The following is a 17949-nucleotide window of genomic DNA, read 5'->3' on the forward strand; positions in this document are numbered from 1 at the left end:
CTCTTCGAAACGTTATTACTGAACAGATCTAATGGATGCAAACACAAGTAGATTTTGATTCTCCAATAGTATCTTGGATAGAAGGTAAATGGAAGTCTATTATGTGATTATGGAGTAATTAAATAATGTGACAGAAACAATAAACGTCGTAGCTTTGTGTTTTTCCTCACAAAAAAGTGAAGACCAACACATTTTTACACTTGAGCACTTCGAAATTCGAACAGTAGGGGAATTCTGTAATTTTCGCGGCATTGTCACACGTGAGTTCGAAACCTGACAATGCCATTTGAGCTTTTTTTGTCATATCATATGAGTTCGAAAATGCAATTCATTGAATTTTTAATGAAATCCCTGTACTTGATGATTTTATGAAAATACAGTACGTCTTGGTTGATTTGTTTAACAAAATTCATTGTCATTTGAATTGCCAGTAATCTCAAATATGTGACTTCTGACAATGCCACGTGAGCTGAAATTACAATGTCACGGCTACAGAATCGCATTTTCGAAAAAGCTCTCCTAAGATTCGAACCCAATTTATAATATGGCATTGCCAGAGTGTTACAGAATTCCCCTGGGTAAAAATTCCTTGGGTTCGAATTAGGGAGTATACGAAGTTTCATTAAGAAATTCGACTTCTAGTTGAAGGAGTTTCTTTGTGAGTACCATAGATTTAGGTGACTCCCCTCCGGGGTTATATTGCCCTTGGTGTTCGTAAGCTTTTCCTTAATGCAAGAACTTAATTATAATCTTTACCGGTCAAATATTCAAGATCGGATCGGTAAAGTCCATCCTTAAGTTCTAAAATTGAAGAAAAGCTTACGTACAACAGAGAACAGTGACCCCCAAAGGGCAGTCACCCGAATCAACTGTAGTAATTTCAAATAATTTCTGGGGAGAAAACTCTTTTAGGGAAATTCTTAAAAGGGTAAATATTTTAGAGATTACCGAGGCGAAAATTTCGTCCCTAAACAAAAATATCGTTTAAACATTCCTAATAACGGTTTTTCAAAGTCAAAGGTTAAAATGGCTCTATAGAAGGTATTTTTCATCCGAATGGTATCATGTTTAGGCTCGTTCTAGGAATTTCCAGGAAAATTGAATTGGTTCCAATCGGTTCTGAACCTGTAATGAATCGGATCATATCCGGTAACTATTTTTTTTATACGAAATTCAATTATATTACTCTTGAGGTGTATTTGGGGCAATATTTTGAGTGATTTTGTAAATAGGTTCAAATCGGTAGTGAACAGGCAATCAACTGGTTATGAACCGATAGTAATATTTGTCCGAAGATCAATTTTATTACTCTTAAAACTATTTTAGGAGATGTTTTAACTGTTTTTGAATCGCATTAAATCGGTTGATAACAGATAAATAGTAAATCATGCGAGAGTACTTTTGAGGTATATCATCTAAGTAACGAATTCGAGCAATTCACAAAGCTTGGGATGCTTTGTCACCTTTTATCCTTACTGAAATCCTTTAAAACGATTAAAATGTTAAACGTTTAACCCTTTAAGAACGAGTGGGACACCGGTGTCCAAAAATAAAAACCAAACTTTCAGACTATTTGAGAACAAAACAACTTTCTATAGTAAAAAAAAATTGTTTTTGGGACACCGGTGTCCCACTCGTCCTAAAAGGGTTAAGGAGTAAATGATCTAACGTTTAACCCTTTAAGGACAAGAGGGTCAAAAATCGAGGGTTAGAATAAATCATTTTTTGTCGCTTTTTAATTTAGAGCAAAACACCACTTATATGGCCATAGGAAAAATTTTATTTTTTGCTCACCGGTGACCCAATCGTCCATTAAGGGTTAAGGAGTGTAGGAGAGTAACTATTGCATCTGTTCCTGTTTTGAGTTTTGATAGAACTCTATTCTGCCAAAGTGAAAACTTTTTGTATGTTTTTTTAGACAAATATTGAACAACTTATTCTGAATAGGTGTTAAAGTAACACATACTGGGAGTAATTTTAATGCAATCCTAATGAAATTCAGAATTAAAGTATATGAGTAATACAGAGTTCCCCACGTTCCTATAATTTTATTATTCTCTGCATATAATTTTGTCCGTAGGAGTAAACCATTTTGGTTAATGATTATCATTTATATTTTTGTTCAATGATTTATTTGTACATAAAGTTTATAAGGTTTATTTGTACTAAACCAGATGAATATTTAAAAAAGAATAAATGGGATTTTCTGTCTCTTTGCTTTAGTACGTGAAGCTTATTGCTAAATTAACTAATAATGTTTTGGCATTTTTCAATATTAATAGCTCTATAAAATGCATGAACCAGCATCCTTTGCAAACGGAAACTCTGAAGAGTAATTAAAAAGTAAGAGGTCGATGTGACATTTATCTTTCAAGTTGAGTTTTTAAAAAAAATGCATTTGAAAGCCGTATTATAATCTGTTTCTAGTAAATTTAAATTGATTTCACAGAGAGAATTCCTGCACATTTTTTGGCTAATTTGTGGTTCATCTATTGAGTGTTAGCTAATTAAAATAATATTCAGTGGTAACGGTTGATGACGAAAAGCGATGTATAATTTCTCACAAAGTGACATCAAACAGTGCAAAGAGCAACGAAAAATAAGCGGCACAAGAGCGTACTTTTAATTCCATATCTTTCAAATAATATATGCAAATGGATTTCTTTTCAGTAATTTTCATATAAGACAGAAATGCTGTATGTAAGATGGGACTTTTCTTCCAATGAGAGAGAAAGAAAGAAAAAAGATATTTTTTTTTGGGAAAAAATAACCCATCAAATGAAGAGACATTCCTTAAGATCACGGCATCTCCATAGACTTGCTAATCAATTCACTTTGTGTGGTGAGGAATTGATTACATATAGTTACTTTTATTGTATGTGAAATTTATGGAAAATTCTCTGCGTTTACCGAAAAAGCTATAATCTCAATAAAAAATTGTCTATTTCGTATACTTATGTAGTAAGATCTTGAAAACAAGAAATTACGAAAACGAGCCGCTCAAATGCACAGTTAGATATATAGGAATTGAAGAGAGCGAGATATACCTACCCGAAAAAATTTACATTTAAATTACATTTGGACACCTCAAAAAAAATAGGAGTCTTACGTGGCATTTATATATTGGTGATATATGCGCGACAATTGGAAATTTTATTACTTTAATAAATCCTCCAAACAATATTTTTTCTAGAAAAAAGAGGATGTAATATGTTGAACTTCTTACACCATACAATTCTTGTTAATATTCCCTTTTGCAAACACTAATACTTCATCTTTTATCCCGCCCTCATGTACTCCAAACAACTCCAAAATTTACTTCATATTATAAATAATGCTAATCTCTCTGCAAATTTAGTATTTAACTAAAAATTATTATTGCACAATCGATAAAACATCTCAAAAAAAAATAAATAAAATTTAAAACTTTCACAAAAAAATAAATCTCTGCAATATTGCGGCTTTTTAATTTTATCTACATGTTTTTATCCCGCATTATTCAAAAGACAGAATCTTGAGTCATTTGAATGAAAAAGTCATTTAATTCTTCAATTTACATTTATAGTCAATATCATCTTTGAAAGAAAATTTCCAGTAGATATGATTTTTAAGCTTCGGGCCAATTTGCGTCGTAAATTAAACTCTTTGTCTATTTTTATGAGTTACCTAATTTGAAGGATTTCTTATTGCTCTTTTGCAATATTTTGACAAAAAAACATATACACTCAAGAGTGATCGGGATATGACTGTGAGTCATATTCATAATTCGAAAAGTTTATTACAAGTAATCCATCTAGGTTCTCAATTTCATGAGAATTGTGTTAAATTAACCCTCAGTATGTTTCATTTCAACCCCTATTTAGAATTATTTGATTACATTAAGCCATATTGAATTGAAAATCGTTTAAAGACAAACTAAATTTAGGAAAGAAGTTTTTCTTCTTACACGAACCATTTTCTCATCACGAGATCTTCAATTAGGGGGAAGTGAGGCAGCTTTGAAATTAGAATTTTCTCCTATTTTTAAATAGAATTGAGCCATATAATAATGCTATTTAGCTTCTCAATCTGTTTATGGCGTTAAATTTTATTCAAGAAAAAGGGAGTGGAAGAGCGTCCCAGGCTTTACGGAGTGCTCGAATTCGTAACTTAGATGCTATTACCTCAAAAATACTTTCGCATCATCGTTTAGTGGATCTCACCCGAATTAAACCGACTTATAATTCACGCAAAAGATCCCCCAAAATAGTTTAAAGTGTAATAAAATTGATTTTTAGACGAAAATTATCTATTGGTTCATAACCGCCCAAATAGCAATTTGGAGTAAAATTACCGTTGGATGTATGTATTCTGGGCTCCAAAAACGGGTCCTATGACGGTCGTCATAGAGTCGAATGACGGAAAGTGAGGAATAATATGACGGTAATTACGGAAGTCATTTGGCGTCATAATAACTCTGAAATTACTCGCTCACGACTAAAATATGACGCCGACTTCCAGTGACTTCCAGTGTCCCTATAATAAATCTTCCCCTCAATGGGTATACAGTAGACTCTCTCAAATTCGGGCATATGGGACCGAAATGTCTGCAAAATTAGACAGAAATTCTGGCGACAAACTTTTTGAAATGCAACGATTTTTTATTCATGTGCATATAGATATTGAGTTTACACACTCATATATAACGTAAATTGCATGTAAATTTCTCAATAATGCAAAATCACATCAAAACTAAGACAAACCATGCCAAATATGAGCATATTTGATTCATTTGATAATCATAATCAAACTTGTCAAATGACAACACACTTTTTTCAAATGCAACCGCTGCCCGAATTAAAAAGTAGCACGATCTTAAAAGAGCCGAATTAGCGAGATTCTACTGTATCTGACGGGAAATTTCACTTATCAAATGGCAAACTGAATTACTCAATCTTGTAAATCCGCAAAGTAATTGATATCTTCGCGTGTTTTCTCAATAATATTATATTGTGCATTATGAGTAAGAGCTCCTCCGGTAGAGAAGTGTATTGTGATTCATAAAAAGACAGTGCCGACAAAAATTAAACGAAAATTAGGCAGTGTTTTGAATTATAAATACATGGACATTTTTTTGGAAAATGAAATTTTGTGGCCCAGGAGTTTGCTCCAGTTTCTGGAGTGTTCTGTGATCAAAATTTTGTGTCGAAAAGACCTATTTAGTGAAAATTTTAAAAGATTTTTTTGTGTCGTTGCCATCCAGTGTGAAAATTTTCGACATGTCGGATGGCTCATTCAGCAGTAGTCGAACGGCAAAAATCTTCGTAAATGTGGGTAGTGAATTAAGGAAAAATTGGAGAAATTTACATAGAACGTAGTAGAAAACGATAGAAAATGTGAAGAATTGTTGAGAAAATAGTGTCTCCGATGGTAGTACAATACAAAGTTGTGAAGTGCACTTGACGTCTTCATTCAAAGTGCGTACGTCGATTTCGTACCTATGCGATAGAGAAGGACGCTAAATGCATTGTTTTTGGAGCGCCATTTTTTGTACGGAAAAATACCATTTGGAGTCGCTTTTGTTACTTCATGACAGAGTAAATTTTATAACCGTAAAATAACGATTATATTACTAATTCAATCTTGAGTAATGCTGTGACCAAAATTCGACGTGAATACGACTAATTTTTAAGATTCCAATTAGGAGTAATTTTTTGACCATTTCTTGTACACCAAAAACCAGCCATTTTTCAGTCAGAGTAATTTTTTGCGGATTGGACGGTTAATAATCTGTTCATAAAAGGGTTCTTTACAGGTTCACAACCGATTTCTATTTTTTTTATATTTTCCTAAATTACCTTAGGAGTAATATATTTGAGTTTCGCATAAAAATTAGTTATCGGTTATGAAGCGATGCATTATCGGTTAAAACCGATTGGAATCAGTTCAGTTTTATTGGAAATCCCAAGATCTTTCCAATGATAAAAAAATTCATGAAAATTTTCTGAAGATCCGTTTTATACAATCGAGTTGAAAGATTGCAAATAAATTTTAGAACAAATTTTCTTAATGAAAAAATGCGATAATCACTACTTTTCGAATTCACAGTATCATATTGTTTTATTTATCTCGGATATTATTCAGCGTTACTGGAAAATATCGGCAAATACTTGTTTGATACGTAAGAAGGAATGAGCTATGAGGAATTTCAGGGTAATACTGACTCAAAATTACCCACTTGATGACTGACATTATACTGCTTTTTCCGTAATATGACGCCATTATGACCGTTTATTGACTGCTTTTTGGAATCCAATAAACATCATACTTTATCTGATCTATCTTCTGCAACTCCTATCTATGCAGTGATCTATCTATGCTACTTGGGTAATAACGAATACTACAAATACTGTAACTATTACTACGACTTGTAATTTGTATTTCAAAGAAAAAGCTACCTTAAAATCAGTTTAATCTTTTTCATTTATTCCCTCGTGTACCAAAAATGCTTATTTTTTTTTTAATATTGCTGGCGAAAAATGCATTTTCGAGATTGGTAGAGCACAATTATATTTTCTGTATTTGTTTAGGATGAGCATACACTTCTTTCCAGCCTCTTCCACTTAAAATGTAGATTCGTCATTTTCAATAATGTCTTATATTTCACTCAGTTTCCGGCAAAAATGTCTAAAGATAAAACTATGAAGAGTCACCGACTCCAACATAAGTTGCTTTTTGCGCACCAAATGAAGCATAAGTCCTCAATTTCAATTCACATTGCAAGAAATAATAAAAGACAATGATGGTGATATGTAATGAAATTCCCAAAATAAAAGCCCACGTGAAAATGCCCTAAATGAAATTTTCAAGGTAAATTATGTATATCATGAAATGTAGTTCAAGATATTAATAGTTGATTGCATTATATAAATTATCTGCTAATTAGATGGTTTTCACTCCCCCTCTGAGTAAGTAGAATTATTGTCATAATAAAATTAAAAATAATTGTGAGATTATCACACCACATTTTTTCGGGCATTGTTTTCCCACTAACATACGGAATTTAATGTATCTCTTATTATTTTTAATGCTGCAGCGACCTTTTCTGTTCACATTTCGTAAAGTGATCTTGCTGTTGTTCAAATGGTCAGAGAAAATACCATGGTGGTATCTCGTAATCTACAACACGTTCATTCACGAATTACAGTCTTTAATGTTTAAATTTAAATAATTTTGTTCATAATAACAGGGTTTGCTGAAAAACTACTCTTTAAAATTGTTTTCTTGTGCAATAAAAACAAATCAAGATATACTCTGAGAGTGAAGAAATTAAAAGACAATACATAATACTAAGCTTATTGCATTTGAATAAATAAAAAAATATTCTATAATTAGGCTCTTTCATCCCCTATTTTCTTCGATTTATTACTAAAAAGCTATTTGGGAATTCTTAGAAGATGTCTGATGGTTAAGTACAAATTATGACTTCGTTGTTAGCTTAAAGAAGGCAAAAGTATCGCAATGGCAAAGCGGCCCTGAATGCAAAATATCCATCTACTCTTGATCAGTAAAAGGCAAAAAACAGTTTAAGAATAAATTTTAAAAAACACATTAAAAAATATATCACAGTCATATTCTGTTGAGCAAATTTATCTCATTGTACACTATAGTCACAGTTAAAACAGAACAACCCTCCTATGCAATTAAATTAACTAATTGATCTCTCCTAAACGAAATACTTAATGTAAGTAATAATAGGGTAAGATGGGTAATTTGGAATCATGTCAGTTTTGGAATTTAGGGAGTTTCTCAGTGTTTCAGATGGACCAAGAGCAAAAGAAAACACCGAAGAAGTACTCAGTACTTCATCGTTGGATTCTTCTTTTGCGATTTAAAACTGTAAGGAAATCTCATAGTTCCAAATTAGACCTTCATTCCAAATTATCCCATCTTATCCTACTGGTCAAAATTTTAAATATCAGAGCATGCATCTAATTGTGCTATTACATAAAAATCTTAATACAACAATCATTTGTCTGTCATAGTGTGAACAAAATGAGAACAAACACATTACAGTGCAAGCTCATAGAGAACGCTTTTATCTAGGAATGTTGTAAATTTAGCACATGCATGTACTAAATATCTATTCGAAAAATAATAAGGAAAATATTGTAAAGTTAGAACATGAAAGCATATTTATACTGAATATGAATCAAGATAAAAATACATATGTTAGCAGATACTTTGTTTAGAACAACTAAAGAATAATTTTGTTCTAAACAAAGTCTTTGCTAAGATATATATCTTTTAATTTGATTTATATTTAGTGGAAATATGTTTTCACATTCTTACTATACAATATTTACCTTATATTTTTAGAATGCATTTTAGTACATGCCTGTACTAGATTTGCAGCATTTCTCAATTAAAAAAAATTTCTTTTAAAAGCCTGCACTGTGATTTTTTTCACTTTGTTTGGCAAATGATTTGAAGAGCAAACAAGTTGCAATTAGTACATCAATGTATAAAATCTATATTAACAAAATAAATGTAAATTAATTGCATAAATTCACAAGGGTTGGTGCAACCAAGCTGTAACTATTTTTTTCTATAATTGACATTTTTTATTCATATAATTTCACATCTACTTCATTTTATAATCTTGTACTAATTCATGTACTAATTGCAATCTAAAAATTTGTATTTTTTCTAAAATACAATACAGGTTGACTCAGAAGAAAAACATGGGAAAGCATATAGGGTAAAGTGGTACAAGTTGGACAGCGCTTATTTTCTTGATAAATTTAGTACTTCATTTTAATTTGTATATTTTTAATGCTTTACTTTTGTAATATGGTTCCTTGTGCTTAAAAAAATTTAGTACTGTACACTCTTAGAAAAGTTTAGACGTGATTACTAATGAAAATTAGTTGTTCGGGCGATTATTATCAAATCCATTTAAAATAGTTCTTATATTCTCAAAACATTATACTCATAATACATTTATTAGTAGTGAGAATATAAGACAATATTTACGTGGATAAGTTGCGGCAATTATTTCATAATGCTTTCATACAATTATATTTGCTTGTGTTAATTAAATGAAATCATTATCCCAACTAATATTGGTCACTAATTCCTTTTAGTTCTCACAACCAATGTAAATAGATGGGCCTATATTTTCATAAAGTTATGACTACTTTTCCAATAGTAAAGAGTGGTTTTTATTTTAGTAATGCGTTGAAGCTCTTTCGAATTTTAAGCAACTAATAAGAAATATGCATCACAATGAATGCTATATAGTAACCACAACTAATATGATATAGTTATTACAGCCAATAAGATGGGTATCAACCCCATTTATTTAGTAATTGGAACTAATATGTTATAGTACCCACAGTGCCCGCTTTGTAATCCGGATGATTGGGAGACAATATGACAGATGTCCGCTTCGTAATCCGGATGGATTTTTTGAATTTGTTCAACGTCTCGCAAATATAATACAAGTTTTCTTTGTAGAATTAGAATAAAAGTTTTAAAGAAGATTAAAAAGACATAAGTAGAGAATTCTATGCTATTATACTTCATTTATTAAACAAAAACATCACAGGATAATTCATTTTCATTGCTGAACATACATGCATACACGGCCTAAAAATTATTTTAAATGTAACCGTCGACAACTCGTCCGGATTACGGCGATCCGGATTAGAGAGCGGGCACTGCATTACTATTTTGATTTAGTTGTGATAACTAAATGCAAAGGATACTTTAACTAACTGTGGTCAACTATTTCATTTAGTTACCCAAACTAAATATATAGTTGGGTCTATATTTACTATATTTTATAGTTCTAATAACTGCATATGAGCTTGTACGAACTAATTTTTTCTAAGAGTGTATTTATCAAGAAAAAAATCCCTGTCCAACTTGTACCGGCGAATTGTCCAACTTGTAACACTATGCCCAACTTGTATCACTTTACCCTAGTAAGGACACAGCAATGTATTACTTTATCTTAATATTTAGTTCATTTAGAACATGCGTGTACTAAATGAAATAAAGATTTCGCGTGGTTTTTAATATCACAATGCCTATAATACTAGTATTTGAATTGATTTAGTCAGTTTTTTTGGCTCTACATATTTTCCAAGTCTTATTGTGCAGTGTCAATAAATTTTTCAATTTTATTTGCAAAATAAAAACGCAAAAGATTAAGTAATATCCTCTTTAACAAGTTTGCCAAAAGTCATTAGGATATCACCTATAAATTTTTCTAAATACTATTATACTTTCTTTATTGTTCGTTTTAAATAAATTAAATTTATTAATATAATTATTTAATATTGCAAAAATAAGAGCTACGTGAAACCTATGGTATAAAATTTAAGCATATAGGGAAAGTACTCATAATTTCGGACAATTTGTAATTTTAAACACTTTGAGGGCTTTGAGGGTAAAGTAGGACAATAACCAAGCATTTTAACAAAGACATTGATTAAATCACAGAACGTTTTGGAATAATTAAGGAATTGCGTGTCTCGTCTAACTACTTACACTTTTAGAAAATATTCACATAAAAAATTTGTTAATTTTTTTTGGATACCTTGAACATCCTGCGGATCCTTTTTACAAACAGAAAGAAAAATTGATATATTAAATTTTTGAAATAGACGACAACGAGCATTCTATTCAGGGGGATTAGCTGTCCAAAATTACACGCAAAATGTCCAAAATTACAAGAAAGGTGTTCAAAATTACAGTCAAATTTATGTGTATATTTTTTTATTTATTTTTTATGCATAATAAGAGTAATTTTATAAAAAGTAAAGACGATAAATCACTTTGTCAAGTTCCAAACACCTTTTTCTTTCAAAAATAAAATGTGAAAATAGTGCATTTTAGTCTTTCTGTATTACTCAATATCAGAGTAATATAAATTACCGTAATATTACTAACCATATTCCTATCTCATTTGTGAGTCAAATTTTTGACTAAAACATGTCGGGAAAACTCACAATACTTATGATTCCATATAAAATTAATTATTTAACTATATTTTTTTCCAGAAATGAGTCATTAGAGAATTAGAATAACAATTTGTCACTTGGGTATTCTCCTTTTATTTAAATAAAAAAAGGCTAACCCAAACCATTTTAAAATATGTATTTACATATCCAGAATGAGTAATTCTTAGAGTATGTCTAATCTAATTAAGAAATAAACTATCAGTACATTTTTTGTCTTTGATCTATACAGACAAAAAATTTCTCCTCTGGCGACTTTTAGCTCTCAATCAAACAACGTTGGAAAAAATTGTATCTGGATTTTTCAATTGATTTAGGTGTAATGAAATGCGATTTGGAATTAACATAAAATGTATTTGAGAATAAAGAAGGAACTGTTTTTAATGAGAGCACAAAATGTGAACTGGTTGCGAGATAGTTTTTGAGTTTTACTGACAGTAAGCTCTTCTCTTTGAAACGGTCCCACATTGGAAAAAGTTGTTTCTCTCTGTTATTATTTTTTTTCCGTTGTACTTGAAAAAAGTAACAAGTAGATTTTTTTCTCCTACAAGTCCATAATATCTCATGTCTCCAATGGACAATTTTTATTTGTGTTGATTTTAGCAGGTAAAGGTGAAAAAAATCTCATCTCTGACCAACGAATAAATTAATCAGATTTAACAGTTCTTTCAGATCTGATTGACGATGATGATTGTGAACGCGAGAATGACTATTAATTGTTTCTTTTCTTCATGCGATTTGTGCTTTGCTTTCTGCAAGGATTGCAAATTGAAATTACTGTGGATTTCCTTTCCAGGAGAATTAATCCTCTTGGGAATAATTCTCTTCAATTTCAACACAATTGCACCAGGAGATGCATTTTCCACAGATTATTAGTGCAATTGAGCATTTAGACAAAATAGGGGAAACTGGGTTAGCAGCGCACAGCGGGCACAGGGGCAGTTACGAACACTGCGATTTTTTAAACAAAATGTTAACTAATCTTGTTTTTTTAGTACAAAAATAAAGATTTACACCAGAAAACAGGTTTTGGGGCAGTATTGTACGGCAAATATTCTCGAGTTCTCAACAAAAACAAATTCTGGAAGTATGGGCAGTCTACCTTAGTATAAAATGTCAAATTATTACTTACCACAATTAAATCTGGAGGCGCTGCACATCCGTAAGAAGTCGAAAGCTGTCAAAATATACAAAAGTTCAATTAAAAATATATAAGATTTGCATTCTTTTAGTGTTTCTTTCTTAATTCTTTTGAGTTATTCATCTTAAATATTGTACATATCTAAAAACAGTAAAAAGTGACCAAAATAACTGTAAAAGGTGAAAAAGGGAGTACCGATCTGCCCAATTAAGTGTACGGATCTACTCCGGTTATTTAACTTCATAATTTTGGAGCATCCTGTTTGTCCAAGCAACTAAAACGTCAAAAACTAGTCCTCATAATGAAATGTTTAGGAAGTCTGATGTATTAAGCAAGGAATCAGTCTTGGCAAACTACGTACCGTAAGTGATTCACATCGGTATACGTATATGTATGAAGCTTGGAACCGTGCAAAGCATGGGCACTTTCCCCTACATGTTGCTGTAGAACGACGTGTTGCAAAGTTTTAACTTTTTGGTTGTGAAGTGGACAAGCCCGTGCTGTTTCAGCGTAAAACGGTTTAATATTTTAAGCTGGACAAACCTCATGTTTCATTAAAAAAAAAGTTTTGAATACAGTAGAGCCCCGCTGTAGGCCATATTTCGTTCCAAATTTGACACTTGTGTCGCACTACAGTCCATGTCATTTTTTTAAATTATCAACGACTTTTAGTATTGAAATTGCTCGACGGCTTCCACTTTCTTTGCGATTGTGGTACTTGTCCTCGCTCTCTTCATTATGGATCACAATTATCACAACCACTCAATAAAGTTCTTGATAAATTTTTGGTAATTTTTGGTAATTAATTCAATAGGTGTGGAAACCGGTGAGCGCCGGGTAAATAAATTCTTTGTTCTTGATAAAGTTTGCCAAAAATATTAAAATAATTATGAGAACATTGCATGTCCCGTACTAAAAAACATAACCTAACTTAAAATCAGTATTTTGAAATCAACGGTCGATAAATTGTGGACTATAGAGCGATGGCGTATAGCGGGGTTCTACTGTAAGTTCGACGAGAGTTAGATCAGATTTTTGTGCTAAAGAGCTGAAGATAGCCAAAATCCACCCGACAAAAGGTTTGTGTTTTGCCTTACCAGAAAGGCTCGTCACTTGAAAAATGGTAGGTGTCTTGGCTAATGAATAGGCCTTTCTATTATTTGTTTTCATGCGAAGAAAACACGATGAAATGCGTAAATGTTGACAAATTGTGTTTAATTCCATTTTACATTGAGAATTCTTTTGGTCTGATAATTTACATGTTTCATCATATTAAATTTGCATAAAAAAAAACGGAAATGACTATTCATTAGCCAAGACATCCACCATTTTTCGGGTGATGGGTCTTATGGGATAGCCAAGGCATCAACCATTTATCAGTTATAGCCTTTCGGGTGAGCCAAAAACTTTTGCGGGTGGGTTTCAGCTAATTTAAGCTTAGTGATTTTTCGGAGAATTTTGTCTTAGAATTGGATAGGGTAAGCGTGACAATTTTCGGCATAGTTAATTTAAATTAAAAGATGCACAGATTGGTTAGATGGCGCCACAAGTAGAATAATGAGCGTGGTGGCGCTATAATCATTTTGAAGAGCTTACAAATTAAATTTTAGTTAACCTTTTAATCAAGTTGTAAAATATTGAATATTGCATAACCTATAATGAAATATTTCTCTATAAGGCTGGCAATATGATTCTTTATTTTAATGAATCACAATCGCAACCGTGACGTCGGCATTACGACACTAAATTAACATCTCTTTCTATTACTGTCAAATCAGTAAAATTTTAGTGATCCTGCTGTCGTAACATTAAAGACGTTTGAACGACGTTTTCATGACTTAATGCCGTGCATCTTGTCATGCTACTTGGGTAGCCTCGAAGTAACCCTTTCCTAAAATTTACTGTATTTCTTCTAAAGTGGAATTCTTATCTTCCAAAATTGTTCAGATCTACTCCAATTTCCCCTAAACTAGGCCTTGTTTTCAGTATCTTGTCTCAATGAAATTTAATCAGGTGACGCTTTGGCATCCGTACATCTCAATTTTGCTGTCATTTGCAATAAACATTTTTCCGTTTTCTAACCAATGCAGACACCAATGAACAAAAAAATTCCCCAACACATCTCAAAAATGTGTTAACATATCTGATGGATAGAAGAAGGCAAGAAAAATACTTTCACTGAAAAAGCACGTCAAATGGATTGATTTCTTGTGAGAATTGATGGTCAAGAATCTCCAAGAGAGAATGAATGATGTCTCAAGTGGGAAAAAACTCAACCACCTCACGATTATAATTGATTGTTTCCTACACAATTTAACTGTTAAACCCGCTGATAATCCGACTATTTAGCGCATTTGTCCATGATTCAACATTACCACATTGGAACATGCTCGATAGTCATCGTGATTTTAAATTAAACACAATAGCGCAAATGCATTTGGTTATAGAGAAAATTTGTAGAGTGTAATAAAAAAAATAAAAAAAAAAGAAGAGAGTTAGAATAACTGACCTCCCTCATCTATAAATGTGAAATGTAGTTTGATTTAAATAAAGTGCCAACAAAAACTTCTTTGCATGACCTATCAACCCAACACAAAAGCTGATTATTTACATCTCTCCATCTCTATCTCCCATTCGGGCTTTTTGTGCTTTTTTTTGCCCAACCACACCTGACAACGTGCTTATGGTGAATCGCGTGTATCGAATAACAACAATTTACTTGTCATATGGATAAATTTTCATTTCGATGAATTACCAAATCTACATCATATTTATATATAGCGCATTCTTTAATTATAATTTTTTCACTTATATTACTACTTTGCAGCCCAGGCATTTGATTTTAAGATGTGCTTAGAAAAAAAAGTGATACATAGGGGAAAGCGGGGTTGAACTAGGATGAGATAAAAAATCTTACCCAGTTTTATACTAAAGTTACAGAAGGGACAGATCAAACAATTGAAAATTAAAATAATAAGATTGCAAAAGATTGGGTAAATACTTTACTAAAAATTGTTACTTAAATTGAAATATAAATATTAGATGATAGTTAAATTAAAAATGCAATACGATTCAATGAGCCCAAACAGAAGTAGATTTTGATTCTCCAATAGTGCCTTGGACAAAAAGTCGTTGATGTTCGAATAATTCAAATTAAATTTCGGATTTTCATACAGTAGACTCTCACTCAATCGGCTCTTTTTCAATCGGGCGTCAAATTTTGTTGACAATTTTTACGTTTAATTATGAAGCAAATTTGCTCAAATTCGCTGTAGTTCCTCTTATTTTATCATGATTCTTTATAATTGAGCACTTTTTGTGGAATTTACAAAGGCTTTGACGCTCAATTCTATCGCTAAACCGTATGACATTTTGCCCCATATTCCCGATTGAGAGAGAGTCTACTGTACTAAATTTTCGACCAAGGTGCGGAAAATTTATCAAATATCACACTAAAAAGCTGGCAAAAGAGTTACCTAGTTATTATGGAGTGATTAGATACTGGGGAAAGAACAGTAAACGTTGTTGTTCTGTTTTTTTTTTCTTACAACAATGTGAAGACCGTCTCATTTTGACACTTGAGCACTTCGAAATTCGAATAGGATGTAACTTCCGCCAACTTACGAAAATATGAAGAAGTAAGAAAGTATCTTGTTTGGATCTTCAAATAGATTTTCGAATTTTTCAAAATCTACTTCTGTACGGAAAGAATATGAGTATCATATTGCAAACTTGACGAAAGAAATATATAATTTTTCCATGTCAAGTATAATTTCTTAAAAATTACCATTTTCTTACGTCAATTTTAAATATTATTTTTTAGTATTCGTAATGCCTCTACTGAAAGAAAAAGTTTGTCAGATGTTTGTTGTTCCATTCAGAATATGGGAAAGTTTTGTCAAATCGACGACAAACTGAATCTTGCTAAAAGTTTGTCAAAAGATATTTTCCGTATAAAATGTAGGAAAGGCTTGTCAAATTGGCAAACAACATTCTTTTGACAAAATTTTACCAAACGCCATTTGCCCACTTAACAAAGCTAATTTTTTCAAAGTATGAAACTTACTCGAGCGTTTTATCGTTACTTAAGTATTATTCATTTAATCATAAATTTTCAACTGTTTATCCTCCATGGAGTTGGAGCACTAATTTTAGACCTCCACGACTCCTTATTCATATTCACCTCAAGAAATTGTTCGGTTTAATAATATTGATAATATAAATAATTATTTCAACTATTGATATTATTAAATGATTTACCACTTATTAAAAACAATTCTTTAATGCTTAGTCGATGTAATCCTCTAGAATTGAACAGCCTTTAAGGTTATTTACATTTTAAGACGAAATTTAACGATTTTGGAAAGTCTGCACGGATTTAGAAAGAAAGAAAAACCATGTGTTTACAATTGAACGTTATCACTTTTAAATTTGAAGCTTATTGAGCAATTCATGATAGTATTTCATGTAGGCTTGCATGCCTGCAAAAGTGGCCAGTGAAAAAGTTTTAGCAATGGTGGTTGTTTACCGTTGGAGTTAGTTCCGGAAAGAGTCTTTGTGATGAAAATCCATGAGGAAGCACGTTTCTAGGGCAGTGGCAAGAAAAAATTAAAATTTGTGAGTGTAGTCTTGAAGGAGGAGTGTTTAAATATAGCATTAGTGGAAGAAAAAAGCAGCAGTTTCAAATCGTTGATCCGTTCTCCCGGATTGAGGAATTATTCCAATTATTTCGCATATTTTCCAGGTAATTGAGAGACTTGGTGATATTCCCCTTGTGTGCAGGAGCCAGAGCTAATTGAAGGAAATTATTGTTTACTTTAGGTAATTCAGAGATCAGGGAATCTATTCCATAAGAACAGGGAATTGGCTAACAGGAGAAATTGTCATTTACTTTAGGTGAGCCAAAATTCTCAACACTATGGTTGCTGTTAAAAAGACTATAAGTAATCCTAAATTCGATATATAGAAGTTTCACCTAAGATCTAAATATTCTCTTTATGTTCTAGACAGAGTTATGCCCAGAGTTATTAATCCGAGAGACAGTTTAGTGGGAAACTGAAGGGAATGTAGTTTGATTGTAGTATCTGAGGATACTACTTGCAAGAAGAAACGGAAAGCCTTCTGTGGCCTTGTCAGCTCCAGGTTCAGCATTTCGTTAAACCAACTGGCTCTAGACCTTTCAGAATTATGACCTCGTCACGAGTGATGGTCCGGCTGACTCTCTCTCTCTCTTGCATTCTGAGGTTTTATGCTTTCTCGCAGTTACTACCGGTACGCGTGACCTCTCACGCCCGTACACAGCCTCTAGTTGAACGGCCGTTTCTCGACTTAACAAGTTGTAGGTGTGTTCAGTATATTAGACTAACGATTTAACGATTTAATTAAAAGTATTTAAAAACGTTAAGAAAAAGCACTTAGTGAACACCGTTTAACTCTTCAAGGATCACTTTAAAATATGTCAGTAAAAAAATTATTGTTTCTAAACTACTATCTCAGAAATAGCTTAGCTTGGTAAGTCTAATCCAAACTGCACTCCATGAAAAGGAACCGTAGAGTGTTGATTTGCTGACTTAAAATGTGGCCGTACAGCACACTATTTAGCTTTACGCTGCTTGTTGATCTATAAGTTACATAACCTAAAGGTCAAGCGGTGAGAGACAACGACTTACCCCTTTAAGAACCAGTTGATCATCTAGATCTTGAAAGACTAGTGGATTATCTAAAGGAGTAAATTGACACTTCACGGCTGCTTTTTGTAAACTACCGGTCGCATTTATTAGGTTGGAAGTATTGAGAAGGAAT

General features: G+C 32.1%; 2 protein-coding genes across 11 annotated transcripts in view; one reads left to right on the top strand and one right to left on the bottom strand.

Moving 5' to 3' along the window:
* Positions 1-17949, bottom strand: part of LOC129807826 (protein abrupt) — a 169800-nt gene that overhangs the window by 95664 nt on the left and 56187 nt on the right. For all 3 annotated transcript variants that reach the window (XM_055857352.1, XM_055857347.1, XM_055857361.1), the window contains exon 3: positions 12139-12183. The gene's annotated coding sequence lies outside the window, so the exon portion shown is untranslated. The remainder of the gene's footprint in view (positions 1-12138; positions 12184-17949) is intronic.
* Positions 1-17949, top strand: part of LOC129807828 (voltage-dependent L-type calcium channel subunit beta-2) — a 130985-nt gene that overhangs the window by 7595 nt on the left and 105441 nt on the right. The gene's annotated exons all lie outside the window — the stretch shown is intronic.

This window comes from Phlebotomus papatasi, chromosome 3 (assembly GCF_024763615.1).
Source record: "Phlebotomus papatasi isolate M1 chromosome 3, Ppap_2.1, whole genome shotgun sequence".
NCBI classification, from domain to species: Eukaryota; Metazoa; Arthropoda; class Insecta; order Diptera; family Psychodidae; genus Phlebotomus; species Phlebotomus papatasi.